The sequence below is a fragment of the Lissotriton vulgaris genome, chromosome 10 (assembly GCF_964263255.1).
Source record: "Lissotriton vulgaris chromosome 10, aLisVul1.2, whole genome shotgun sequence".
Taxonomy (NCBI): Eukaryota; Metazoa; Chordata; class Amphibia; order Caudata; family Salamandridae; genus Lissotriton; species Lissotriton vulgaris.
The window spans coordinates 972,232,110-972,244,790 of NC_141698.1; positions in this window are offsets into that span (position 1 = coordinate 972,232,110).

A 12,681-nucleotide genomic window follows, 5' to 3' on the forward strand; every position below is an offset into this window, starting at 1 on the left:
CCCATCTAGTCCTGGGCCCTTGAAAGTGGTGCTAATGGTGCCCAATCAGCCACAACCAAGCACTTGGGTCATTTCTACCAGACATTCTCTGAAACCTGACAGCAGAACAAGACCTACCCCCTCGCCAGTCTGCCTAAGATGCTTTGCTGGTCGGCCTGAATTTGCAGTAGCTCTATCTACATTCTGTTCTGCAACGGCATATCCTGTTCAGCCGCTCCTCGCAGAAGAGGTATCTGGCCTCATGACGCCCTGGTCAGCTACAGTCTACAGCTTTGACTTGCTTGAGATTTCCAACTTTCAGAGAAGTGACAAAGTCTGAACGTAGAAATATTCACCCCAACTTTATCCAGTGGCTCTCCCACTATGATGTCTTCTACCCAGACACCACCGCCTTGCCCCTCTGAACCTTACCTTCACATACACTTTTATTTGAAATTTCTTCTAGGTCCAAAGGTAAGCCGAGACAAGTCTCAATCCACCTCATGTATCCGAAGCATGCATCATCATGGTGGGCCATAACTTTCGTCTTTGCTACAGACTCACCTGACTAGAGGCCCACAGTTGTCCCATTTATCTTTTAGGTGCTAGTTTTTACAAAAAATCTTTAAAATGAATAACTCTGGTCCGACTGATTGAATTTTTGTTGTTTTGTGTCAAATCGTTTATTAAATGTTACTCTGTTTTTCTAAAGTGTAGGGGATTTTTCTCATGTTGTGTTTTCACTTTATTCCTGTTTGTGTGCTGCATACATACATACAAGGTGCCTCTAAGCCAAGCCTAACTGCTTTTGTGCCAAGCTGCTAAATAGTTAAGCACATGTTATTTTAATTACTTTTGTGGTTCACCCTGGCAAGGTTTGTGGCTGTTGCAAGAGATGGGTTAACACCTGCTTCAACTAATCCCCAATTTCTAACAGTTCTAGAAAACAGGCATGGAACCCCAAAGACATATTAACCACGATAAACAAAATATGAGACCCAAGTGAACATCTAAACCAACAGAGGTCACTAAAAAGGGGAGCAATATGTAATAAAAAAACATACACTTACAACATCTCAACCATCACCAATAAAGCTCAGGCTAACATGCATTTGCACCCACGCAAATTCAGACTCTATTTAAACGTAATGGCTAGTACCACAATCCCCTCCCAAATACTCCAAAGAAAGAAAATGCCATGGACCTTGCTAATATTGAGTACCTTTGTAAAGAGTAATGCCTTCAAGACTTGCAACTTCATCATGCACACATAATCCCTCAAGACAACTACACAGTGATTGCACAGCATATATTTACACAGATTTAAATTGATTAAGGAGATCATTTACTATATTTATTCAAGCCCACATCTCTCACCAAGAGAATCTGTCACATGTCATTTGAGACAAAACTACTATACTCCATAAAATTTAAAGCACCTAGATCACTCTAAAAGATTCAGTGAAACCTCACTTGCTACAGCCCATCTGGCACATACCTCACCATTAAAAACCGTTCACCTCCTACAACCACATTGTAGATCTTGCACCATCTACATTCTCTGGAATGTGCGATCTTTCAGGACAAAGTCTGATATTTCTTACTGCTTACACTAGGCCTTTAGCATGCATGCCTCGTGTGCCATGTAATAGGCATAAACAAGTGACATCCAAACCTGGACAAGTATAGACAACCTTTACCAGATCAAAAGCCAAAACTATCTTAGTAAAGAGAAGTCAGGTACCTGATGTGGCAGCAGTATTTGAGTGGAGCCACCAAACAGAGGAGGCTGGCTGTAAACTAGGCCTCCTCAATGGCACATAGATATAAAAGACCAATGCATGGCAATAAGATGCCCTTTGGAGGCAGAGAGAGTACTTTGGCAACTGTTAGAACTGTAACCATATTCTGTACTTCACCATCTCACCACCTGCTTTTATTTCATAATGAATGCTTTTTTAGAGGTTAGTCCCAATACTCATAGAGCTAATAGGACAGACACACAGACAGACAGCAATAGGTAAAAACCCACCTGTTACCCTTTTGACATGTACAGTCCAAGTATTGATTCATATCATACCACATTTTCTCAGTGTCAAAAAATATACCTTGCATTATCAAATTCCTTAACTGCGATGCACACATAACCTCCTGGGTGCCAATGTTGATTTCACTCCCTCAGAGTTTTAAGACTCAAGCATTATTGCCCAATCCTGTGCATTTGGATGCCAGAAGATTCATGACAGTCATTAAGATTATTTCAAAGCCATGAAACAGTGATAAACACCCTTTTCATTTACGATATGATAATCAATCTTTGTGTGGCCAATCCCATTATTCTACTCTGGTGTGCCCGCTCATTGCATCTCACTGCATCCTCATGAATATTCTGCTCTGTTCTGGCCTTGGCCTCTGTGGGTTTTTCCCTAGAAATAATATCTCCTACAAATGAGGAAATGCTAGTATTGCCCTCTCCATTCCTAGCCACCTTCTTATACTCCCTGATCTGAATCTGTGTCCCTTTTGGCCAATTTGCCTTTTTCCACTTCATGCATATCACTCTACAAACCCATGTCTGCAGTAAAATACCTCCTAAATTTTTGTGGCAGATTTCCAACGTGAGCACTGCTTGTGGTACTCAATGTCTTCCCTTTTTCTGTCGATGCTGGAGGTATGTTTTACCACTGCCTTAATATTGAGCTTTCATGCTGGCTCTGGGTTATAGGATGACTGCGCATGAGCAAAATGAGGGAAATGTCAGGGACCCAATGGTGTTACATCAGATAAAGGAGCTTACACCCAATGATGTAAGGTTGAAAATGCCACAACTCTGTGGGAATCGCATGACCAGTGGCAAATTGGAAATTATACTACTAGGAGTATCAAGAGGCCACTTCTTTCTCTATTGCCTCCATGGTACTGAGATAAAGCAGGCCCACAACACTGGGCACATCTATAGACTATGTGTTGTCAGGCAAAGGAGAGTGTGACAGTGATTCATACATTGCTCTCTTGTTTCATAGTTATCATTTACCCAAAGGTAAGAGTGCCTATGTCGTGAACACCTGTGAGCAAAACAGAGCACATTCTGTAAGTATGTAGTACTTTATTGATGCACATAAAGAGATTGCTTCAACAATGATCCCTCACAGTCATGCAGTAAATGGAATATCCCCTATCAGGGTTACACCTCATTGGGACTGGTTCCAGTGACCCAGTGAACATACAACTCATGTCTGGACATACCGGTTGTAGGTTAGAATTGCTCAGTAGTATTGCCACTTTCTACAGCATGTTTTTCTGGTTCGGTCAGGACCTGCTGCTTAAGGGGTGCGTATAAATGGCATTGCATGAAGAAAATATGACCATGATATTGATATTTGTTGACATGTAGTGTCCAGGGTATGCAATGTATGTAACCAATGTCTTTCCTGTGCAAATGTTACTTCACTTATAGAGGTGGAGCAGTTGAGCACTTGGACATTGTCAACTGGTTGGCTGCGGTGCCTAATGCCTTTCATCTTAAACATGGTGCTGGTGTGTGTGGTCAGTTGTAGTTTCTCACAGGATATCGCTTAACAACTCAGTGGTCAGCATGACACTATCTAGAATATATTATAGTATAATCCATAGGGCATGTACTGTTGATATCACTAAGACTTGCATCATGACCATTGTAGTGTCTGGCAGATCTGCCTACTGTGTAACACTTCAGTCTTATGAAGCATGCATTCCATGTAGGCCAATAGATATTTAATAATCCCAGTGGAATAACCCAGAATCTCCCATTGCTGTAGCCTCCTCCAGATACAGATACCATCCAAGTCAGAAAACAAGGCTCTCCCACAACTGTTCCTATCCTTCAGACTGAAGAAAATCTGACTGCGCTAGCCCAGAACCTTCACCTTCAATTCTTACTCAGTCCTGCTGTTGAGTCATGGTTGGATATTGTCAACACTCAAAACAGCAATCAAAGAAAATAATGTACATTTTCCAAAACTTTCTCTGCACTCCGGACATGACAAAACCCAGCACAATAAGTGACTGAACCTATCTTCATAAAAGGCAACTTCTTTTAAATAATTCTCCCCATCTCACCAAAAGGCTGAATAACACACTCCATCATACCTGGACTGGATAGACAAACTGGACACTCCCATCTACCACCACAGCAGCACCCAGCCAACTGCAGCTAACTTAAAAGTGATAGGCAAATCATTTGCTTCTACAAAGGCATCCCTATGTGAACTCCTTATACCTAACCAGTTACCAGTAGAGACCTCCTTATCAACTATGGAATCCTGAAGGCTATACTGAGCATTGAGACTAATGGCCTATTGCAAAGAGAGATAACAAGACACAGTATTCCATGCTCTGTTACTACCAAGAATCCAAAGACAACATGTTTCTGCAAGCAAGAAATTAAATTAATTAAGCCCAAGAGAAACATTTAGCAGCTATCAGAAGATCCACCATGATGCCGGCGTGGCAGAGCTCCTGTTACAAGTAAGAGGATTCTTACTAGGGAGCAGATTAAAAAGGACTTGCCTTCTCACCTGTTTCCCAATGCATGGTGTTAAATACATGGCCAAATCCTTAGTGAGACTTGCTGCAGAGTAAATTTATGTTGCTGATTTGGTGACTTCAGGGTTGCATTTGACTGTGTATGAATAGCAACATATTGAGTAATCTTAGACCATACTACCCTAATAAGGAAGTTGCCACAGACCTAGCGTTTCCTTTTAACTAATTTGTTCAGCCTATAGTGGCTAGCAAAGGTATTTCCAGACCAGTTAGTGATCATATTTTTTATTACTTAACAACAAGACTTTAATCAGCCCATAATGGCAATAAAGAGCAATAAAAAAATGTCATACATATAACAGCTTCACATGACTCATTATAAATACAAAAGAAGTCAATATCCATAATACCACATTTAAGGGAAAATAAAGATTTAATAAAAAATACAATATTATACTTTTGCACAACATGAATCAAAGATTAAAATTAACAAAAACACAATATAATAATGCTGGATGAGTTTTAGGGCCTTATTACGAGTTTGGCAGGTCCATCGCTGTAGAACTGCATCTGCCCCGGCCAGCAGCCCAGAGCGCTAGCAGTCCAAAGATCGCCATATTACGAGTTAACCACCGGGCAAACGGTGTGGACGCAGGGCATCACGCATTGAGTACTTTTTCTAAATATATTGATGCCTGTGTGTGTATTTCAACTACATATGTGTTGGATGCACCCATATGCATGATATATGTGGAAAAATACCATATACCCATTACCGGGGTTCAGCCCATAAGTGGACAGTCCTGGCAATGGGTATATGGTTTGAAAAATACTCATCTGTATATTATAACACAGAGTCATAATCCTCAGGGTGAAGATCCTGCTATGAAGTGGGGGGCTTGGAGACAGGGGTCCATGTCGGACTCTGCCTGGAAGAAGAAGGAAGGGGTGAGTATGCACCGCAAATCCTTAGTCACCACCAGCTTGAAGCAGGCAGTCAGACTTCCTCAGTCCGCTTGAGGCAACTAGTAATACAGACAGCAGTGCAGCTCCCCCTTACCACCCTATGCTGGCTGCCATTCCCAATTGCGACCTGGCGGTCAGCCATCTACTGGCAGTTTTGGTGGTCCAGTGGTGGTCTTCCCAAAGCCAATCGCCTAGCTCGTAATACTGTGGTTGGACCGTCGAGCTCTCCACGCTCGGACTGTCACCACCAATACAGCAGTCCACGGGATGGGAAATCTCGTAATAAGGCCCTTCGTGTTAAAAGAGCAAAGAATGGGGTGCAAAAAACATTTCCTAACATGAGAGTACAAAGTACAAAAAGCAATAAAGTGCATTATGCTTTGTTGGGCGGTATTGTTACACAGACACCTTGGAAATAGTGTTCCCCAGGCTACTTTCCTTGGAAAGGCAACTAAAAAGTGCAATAAATTGAAACATATTCTAGTTAAATAAAACCTGGTATTCCCCTTATTAAACTAGGACAGATAAGGTTCACCCCCAAATGACAGATTGATTAAGTCGTAATTAACACTTATGGTCAATTTATCAAATTCCTCCTAGTGGAGCCCACCCTGTCTAATCTGGACAGCCTCCTTTACTTTGGATAAAGCCTTGGAATCGAGGTTTGCTGAATTTCCAGCCAATTCCAGCCTGGCCCAGCTCTGTAAATTCCTTCCTTTGATAGCTACACCAGGGTATGGCATATACATTGTCCAGAGGGAGATAATCTTACATTACATCTTTCATTAGTTGCACTTCGGGGTTTCCACAAACACTGAGCCTTTGTACTAGGAGTTCTAGCTAAATCTTATCCACCAGGGGGGCACACCCAACTCACATAAAAGCAGGGGTTGATTATAGAACTGCCAACGATCCAAGCAGAAACTTATTTTCTACCGGACCCTTATGACCCCATACTCCTGCTCCATGGGTTGCCACAGGAACACATTTACTCGGGTAGATTTCTACAGTTCTTTAATTGCTTTTTGGCCCAGCCTTCTAGCAAAAGAGAAGACCAACTCCACAGCTGTTTCTTTACGGGCAGCCCTAAGGTCGTGCAGGTTTAGCCAGGATGACGTTTGATAAAAGGAAGGCCCAGGTACATGAAATACTTCACTCTTGAAATGTCTGACCGCCCCTAAATAAAATGACCTCGTTTTCAAATTTCTTGGGCCAATACTCATTGTGAATGATTTTTGTGGATTCATTTTAAAATTCAGGCCCCCCATGCAACTATAAAATTCATCTAAAAGAAGCTGTAGGCCATTAGTAGTACTTGTCAGTAAAATAGTATCATCTACATACAGTAAAACTGGGACATCTCTGGACTTGATTTGGGGCACATCCTGGGCCATTTTGGTCAGGTGTGCTTCTAGACCATTAATATAGATGAGAAACAAAAGTGGGGTCATAACACACTCTTTTCTGACTCCTAGGTGTGACTGGATGTTCTGAGAGAATTCCCCATCTTTACCTTACTTGACCCTTTTAGTAGTGTTCCAATGAATTCTTTGTATAAGCCCTATTAGTCCCTAGTCAATCCCCATCCTAGCTATGCCTTCCCACAGTGTATCCCTATTTACCATGTCCAATGGAGAGGAGAGGTCCATAAACACAAGATGAATGGAACCTTTTCTAGCCTTTAAATATTTGCTCACATCAACTGTAGGTTGTGGCACTGCTCAACAGTGCCAGCTCCTGGGTGGACCCTATACTGAACCTTTGACTAACATTGATTTTCCTGCAGCCAGTCTTCCAGTTTGGATGCAAAGACCCTCCCCAAACATTTGAAATAACTGTCTATGAGGGAAATGGAGCAATAATATGCAGGCAGATTCTGATTTTCCTTTTAAAAATGTGGTACCTTTAAAAACATTGGTTAGGATGGGGGTCCAGAGCAACACATTTTCCTTGAAGAGGTCCATTGGTATCCCATCTGGGCCAGGCACCTTTACCGCAGGACTGTGGTTAATAGCAGACATAACATCCTTCATTCCAATAGAGTCACCCAGTGCCTCATACATCCCCGCATCATGGTAAAATGCTAACAGCCTCTACCTTCTCTGAATTAAAAATATGACTAAAATGATCAACCCATGCTTCCTCTGAAATTATTGTCTAGTGACGGTTTATCAAATCCGGATAAGAAAAGTTGGTTGACTATCTTCCAAACAGCAGCACTGTCCTACGGTCTAGTGCCCTTACCCACATACTCCTGTGTATCAGTGTTAAGGGAAGGGCCTTTGGTCGAAATAAATAACTCAATGGTGGTACTTGAATGTGGTCTGAGCCCGACCTTGAGAATAGAAAAACTTCAGCAAATATTCAGCAATGTGTGGTGACTTAAAATCGATAATAAGACAGTCCATAGGAATTTCCTTCTTTCCAGGCCCAATCCAGGGAGTTCTTCTAATCATCAGAATTTCCCTAGAATAATCAATTTGCCAGCCGTTTTTATCCCTCATCCAGGAAAGCACTTTGTTTTTTTGGGCAGGGTAAGTTTATCTCAAAGGAGGGGCCAGGCCCAGCAAATCTTTCAATACTAGGACATGGGGCATGCACTCAGGGGGCAGTTAGGGGTAAGGATTATGTACTGTGCCTCAAAGGTTCAGGGCATCCTTTGAGAGACTTTCAGGCTTTTCGACTCAATTCAAAAGTGCTTTATTCGAGTGTATACTCATAAAAGCAAACATACACAAAATATTGACAATATTAAAATAGAATTAAATTTACAATCAGACACATTTACAAAGCACTACTAAATACATACAATACATTTGGTTAGAACAAAGTCTTGCAGTATTTACAAAAAAATTAAAAAGAATTCATAAGAGGTTTGATTGATACATTAAACAAAGTATATACAATTTAAAAAGCGAGCGGTGTCAATTTCAGTGAAGCATTTTACATACAGAGAAAAGTCAAATAACTAGCAGTCTCTGAATATCTATCAAGTTCATTATTATTCTAAAAACTAAAGAAGATTTTATAAAAACAAATTTTACAGGCAGAGAATAGTTAAATAACTAGCAGTCTCTGTCTGATCACCCAGAGAATAGTTAATTGACTAGCAATCTCTGACGGATCGCCCATGCCCAGCCAATATATTTAGCTGTCGCTATTGATATCCATGTTAATGGGCTTGAGCATATAATGCGCAGTGCTACGGAACTGCAAGTAGTACCAAGGTTCCTACACATAGAAGCTAACCAAGCACGTCGAGGGACACAATATGCTTTACAAGAGAACAGAAAATGTCCAAGAGTTTCCTTCCCCGTTCCACAGGCTGGGCAGATGTCACTCCCCCCTGAGCCCCATTTGGCTGTCAATGATCTTATAGGGAGGGCTCCAGCTCTCAGTTGGAATAGGAGCTTCCTGTCTCCCGGTTTAGAAACAATGTCCCAGTACGACTCCAAAACCGGGTACACTTTTACCTCAAGGAATCCAACGGACATAGACCCATTACTCAAATTACTCAAGCTCTTATTAGCAACATGTTCCCAGAATATAATTTTTAGGGCTGACTTGGTAGGAAATGATGCACCTGTTGGATCAAGCCATATAGAACTTAACCCAAGCTCGTACAGTATTGCCTTCAGTGAATTGAGCCAACTAATTCTATGAAAACAGTCCGCCTTTATGACATCAATAAAACCTTCGGCATAATGCGCAAGCTCGGGGGTAGTCCATAATCTTCGCCAATATAAAATTGGACGTAGTCTGCTAGATCCTTGATTTGCTTCCTACCAAGCTCATATCTTAAAGGCAGGAGAGGAGTGCTTTTCGGGGTACCAGTGAGTAATCTTAAGAATTTATTCTCAGATCCCTGTAAAGAGTTCAAGTTTTCAAAGCCCCATATCTCCGCACCATAAAGTGCCGACCCTATAGCCCTCGCTTCATAAACCAATAAAGCTGGCTTAATAGGTTTGGTCAAAGATTTCCTATGTTCCATATTAATGGCACCCGACAATTGCTTATGTCGCAGAGTGGCAATGTTTATATGCTGGCTCCATCTACTGTTATCTGCTATGAGAATTCCTAGATATGCAAATGAGTTTACCACCTCAAGAGGCCGCCCACTCATGATGATGTTAGACTTACAACTACGATGTGGTTTAAAAGCCATGAGTTTGGTTTTAGTGGCGTTCACCTCTAACCCATGCTCCCCACAGAAATTCTCAAAAATACACAGAGCACGCTGCAAACCACTAGGCGTTTTCGACATAATAAGCGTGTTGTCCGCAAACATTAATATAGGGATTTTTAACCCTGAGAGAGATGGAGCGTCTACAAGAGCTGTTACCATATGGGGGACAACACCATTTATATACAGAGTGAACAAGTTGGGGCCAGTGAACACCCCTGTCGAACCCCCTTTCAACTGGAAATTCAGCTGTGACCATGTCATGCCCTCCCCACTGGATTTTGGCAAAAGTGAGCTTGTGTCATCGCATTACCAAGGTCAATAATTCCTCAGGGACCCCCAAACTCTGTAGAACTTGCCACAGTTTTGCCCGTGGGACCAGGTCGAAGGCAGCCCTCAAATCAACAAATGCTGCATAGAGGCTGCCTCCTCCCAGCACCACAGTCTTCCACTGAAGCAGTTGAAAGTGGAACACTTGGTCAACCGTGCTTGTTGCACTTCTGAATCCTGCTTGGTACGGTGATAGAATATTGTTGTCCTCTGCCCAATCTAGGAGCCTATTTGCCACCACACGGCCGACTATTTTTTGTACAGTGTCGATAAGGCTTATTGGCCTATAATTACCCGGCTGTGCACGGTCTCCCTTTTTAAACACAGGGATAATCACCGCACCTCTCCAAGAGGCAGGGACCTCAGCACCCTTGGCAATAAAATTGATAAGCATATAGATATATTTACACCACCGCTCTTTATCATTTAAAAAGATATCTGCAGGAACGCCATCTGATCCTGGTGCGCGTCCTCTGTGCACAGCGTTTATAGCAGTCAAAACCTCTTTATCATTAAAAAGATTACCGTGGGAAAAAGACATATTAATACTGTCCTCCCCTCTAATCTGTGTATTGAGAGCATACTGCGAGCTAAAAAATTCTACCCAAGCTTCCTGAGGTACGTTATTATTAGGGGATTCCTCTACTCTCTCGCTACCCCATTTAACGATATTCCAGAACGCTCTGGAATCCTTTCTATCACTTGCTTTTTTCAGTTTACAACAGTGTAGCTCATCCCAGGCTCTTTTAGCTTTCACTATGCATTCTTTATAATTCTTTCTGGCTAGACCAGTGTTTTAAGCCACCCTCATTTTAATTGCCTGCCCTAGAGCCAGACGTGCAGCCCTACATTCGGCATTATACCATTTAGCATCTTTACTAGCTCTAGCCCCATTTCGCCTAACAGGTTTCAAGAAATGTTTTTTAATCTTGGCGAACAGGGTATCATGAATGTTAACCACTTCCTTCAGGCCAGAGGGGAAAACACTAATTGATTCCAAAGCAGCTACCTATGGCTTGGTCAGTTTCGTAATTAATATTATCAATAGCCTGTTGATTGGTCACAATACTGGCCCATTTAAGCCTACGCATGTTATTTTCTGGGATAAGCTAGGGCGGAGCAAGAGTATTTAAAGAAGTAGGATTTGTCCCAACAGCCCACCATTTGTGCTCCACACATAAAGGATTGTGATCGCTCTCAGGTCTCATAACGACCTCCATATCACGGACAGATGACCACAGCGATAAGCTGCAAATAACATAATCTATCCTACTTTTATGTCTTCCATTATCAAAGGTCATGGAGCCTTTTCTATCCAAAGCTGTACGTCCGTTCAAAGCTCTCAGACCTTTTTCTAAGCACAGTGCATTCAGATCTATAATTTCCTCAGTCCAACGGGTAACTGGCTTCAGATCTAACGCAGGAATGCCCCATTGGGAGTCCTCTTCTGCTCCAATAGAGACCTCACCTAAGACCAGGGGCTCAAACGTCCTATTAAAATCGCCTGCTATCACCACCTTATTATCTGAGGAAAATGTATCAAGGAGGTTTCCCAATGCGATGAAAACATCAGATCTAACACCCTTAACATTCCTAGCGTATATATTATATATATCTAGTGACCCTGTTTCATCACTGGTTACCCTGACTAACTGAATGTCGTTATGACTAGTCTCAATATTTGTTATTTTAAGTTTGAGGGTTTGTCGGACCCAGATTGTAAGACCTCCCATTGGCCTCCCTTTCAGGCCCTTTACTGCTGGCACAGAAAAATTTAGATATCCTAGCGCAAATACAGGTTCACATGCCCACGTCTCTTGGAACATACACACATCATATAAATTAAGAAAGCCAAGCCGGTCCCCACAATCTAGTTTGGAGCATAGCCCAGCCAAGTTCCAAGAGATAAGATTCCCCACCCCAGTTGGACAATCAAGTTGAACATCAGGAGTTAAAGTCAAAGAAGAGGACACTCCCGCCACTGATACCGCTGAACTTGCCTGCGCTAGAGTGCTTATAGGATTCAAATGGACAACCTCATTACCTTTGTGGACATTCAGGGAGCATATTCTCTGGGCTTTTACACCTGATGGTACTGTACATTTACCCCCTTGAAGTCAATCACAGTCGCTCAAATTGGAGAGGGCTGAAAACCTATTCTCAAGATGTATTCCCCACTCGGAGGATTTAGCAACATTCTTCCCCTTTGCAGAGACCACATTCCATTTTGTTCTTAATGTGCACCGATTAGAAACCCCCCCTTTCCGATAGTAAAAAAAGTCTAGGGTAAGCGGGACAATATCAGTGGACCTTCGCTGTGGAGGTAGGAGATTAGGCAAGATGTTGATTAACACCTCAGGGTCTGAAAAATTCAAAACAACACAGTCACCCCTGAATCTTTTTGGGCTGCTACCTATCCACTCCACCCTCCTAGCCATAACTAGTTCCTCAGCCAGTTGTTGCTTACCCCAGGGGGTTATTACCATGTTGTTGGTTAGCCAGTATAAGGCTTTAGACAGCAATGAAGATGTAGTTTCGTCCTGTCCTGGTTCCAGTTTAGGAACGTTAGCTAGAACAAGGACTAAGGGGGAAGCCTCAACTATAAGCTCAACCGAGCCTTTCGCATGTGCCTGCTCTGGAAGTACAACAGGAGGGACAACTACCCCTTGTACACCCTCCCCTGACACTACTTGTGAAAC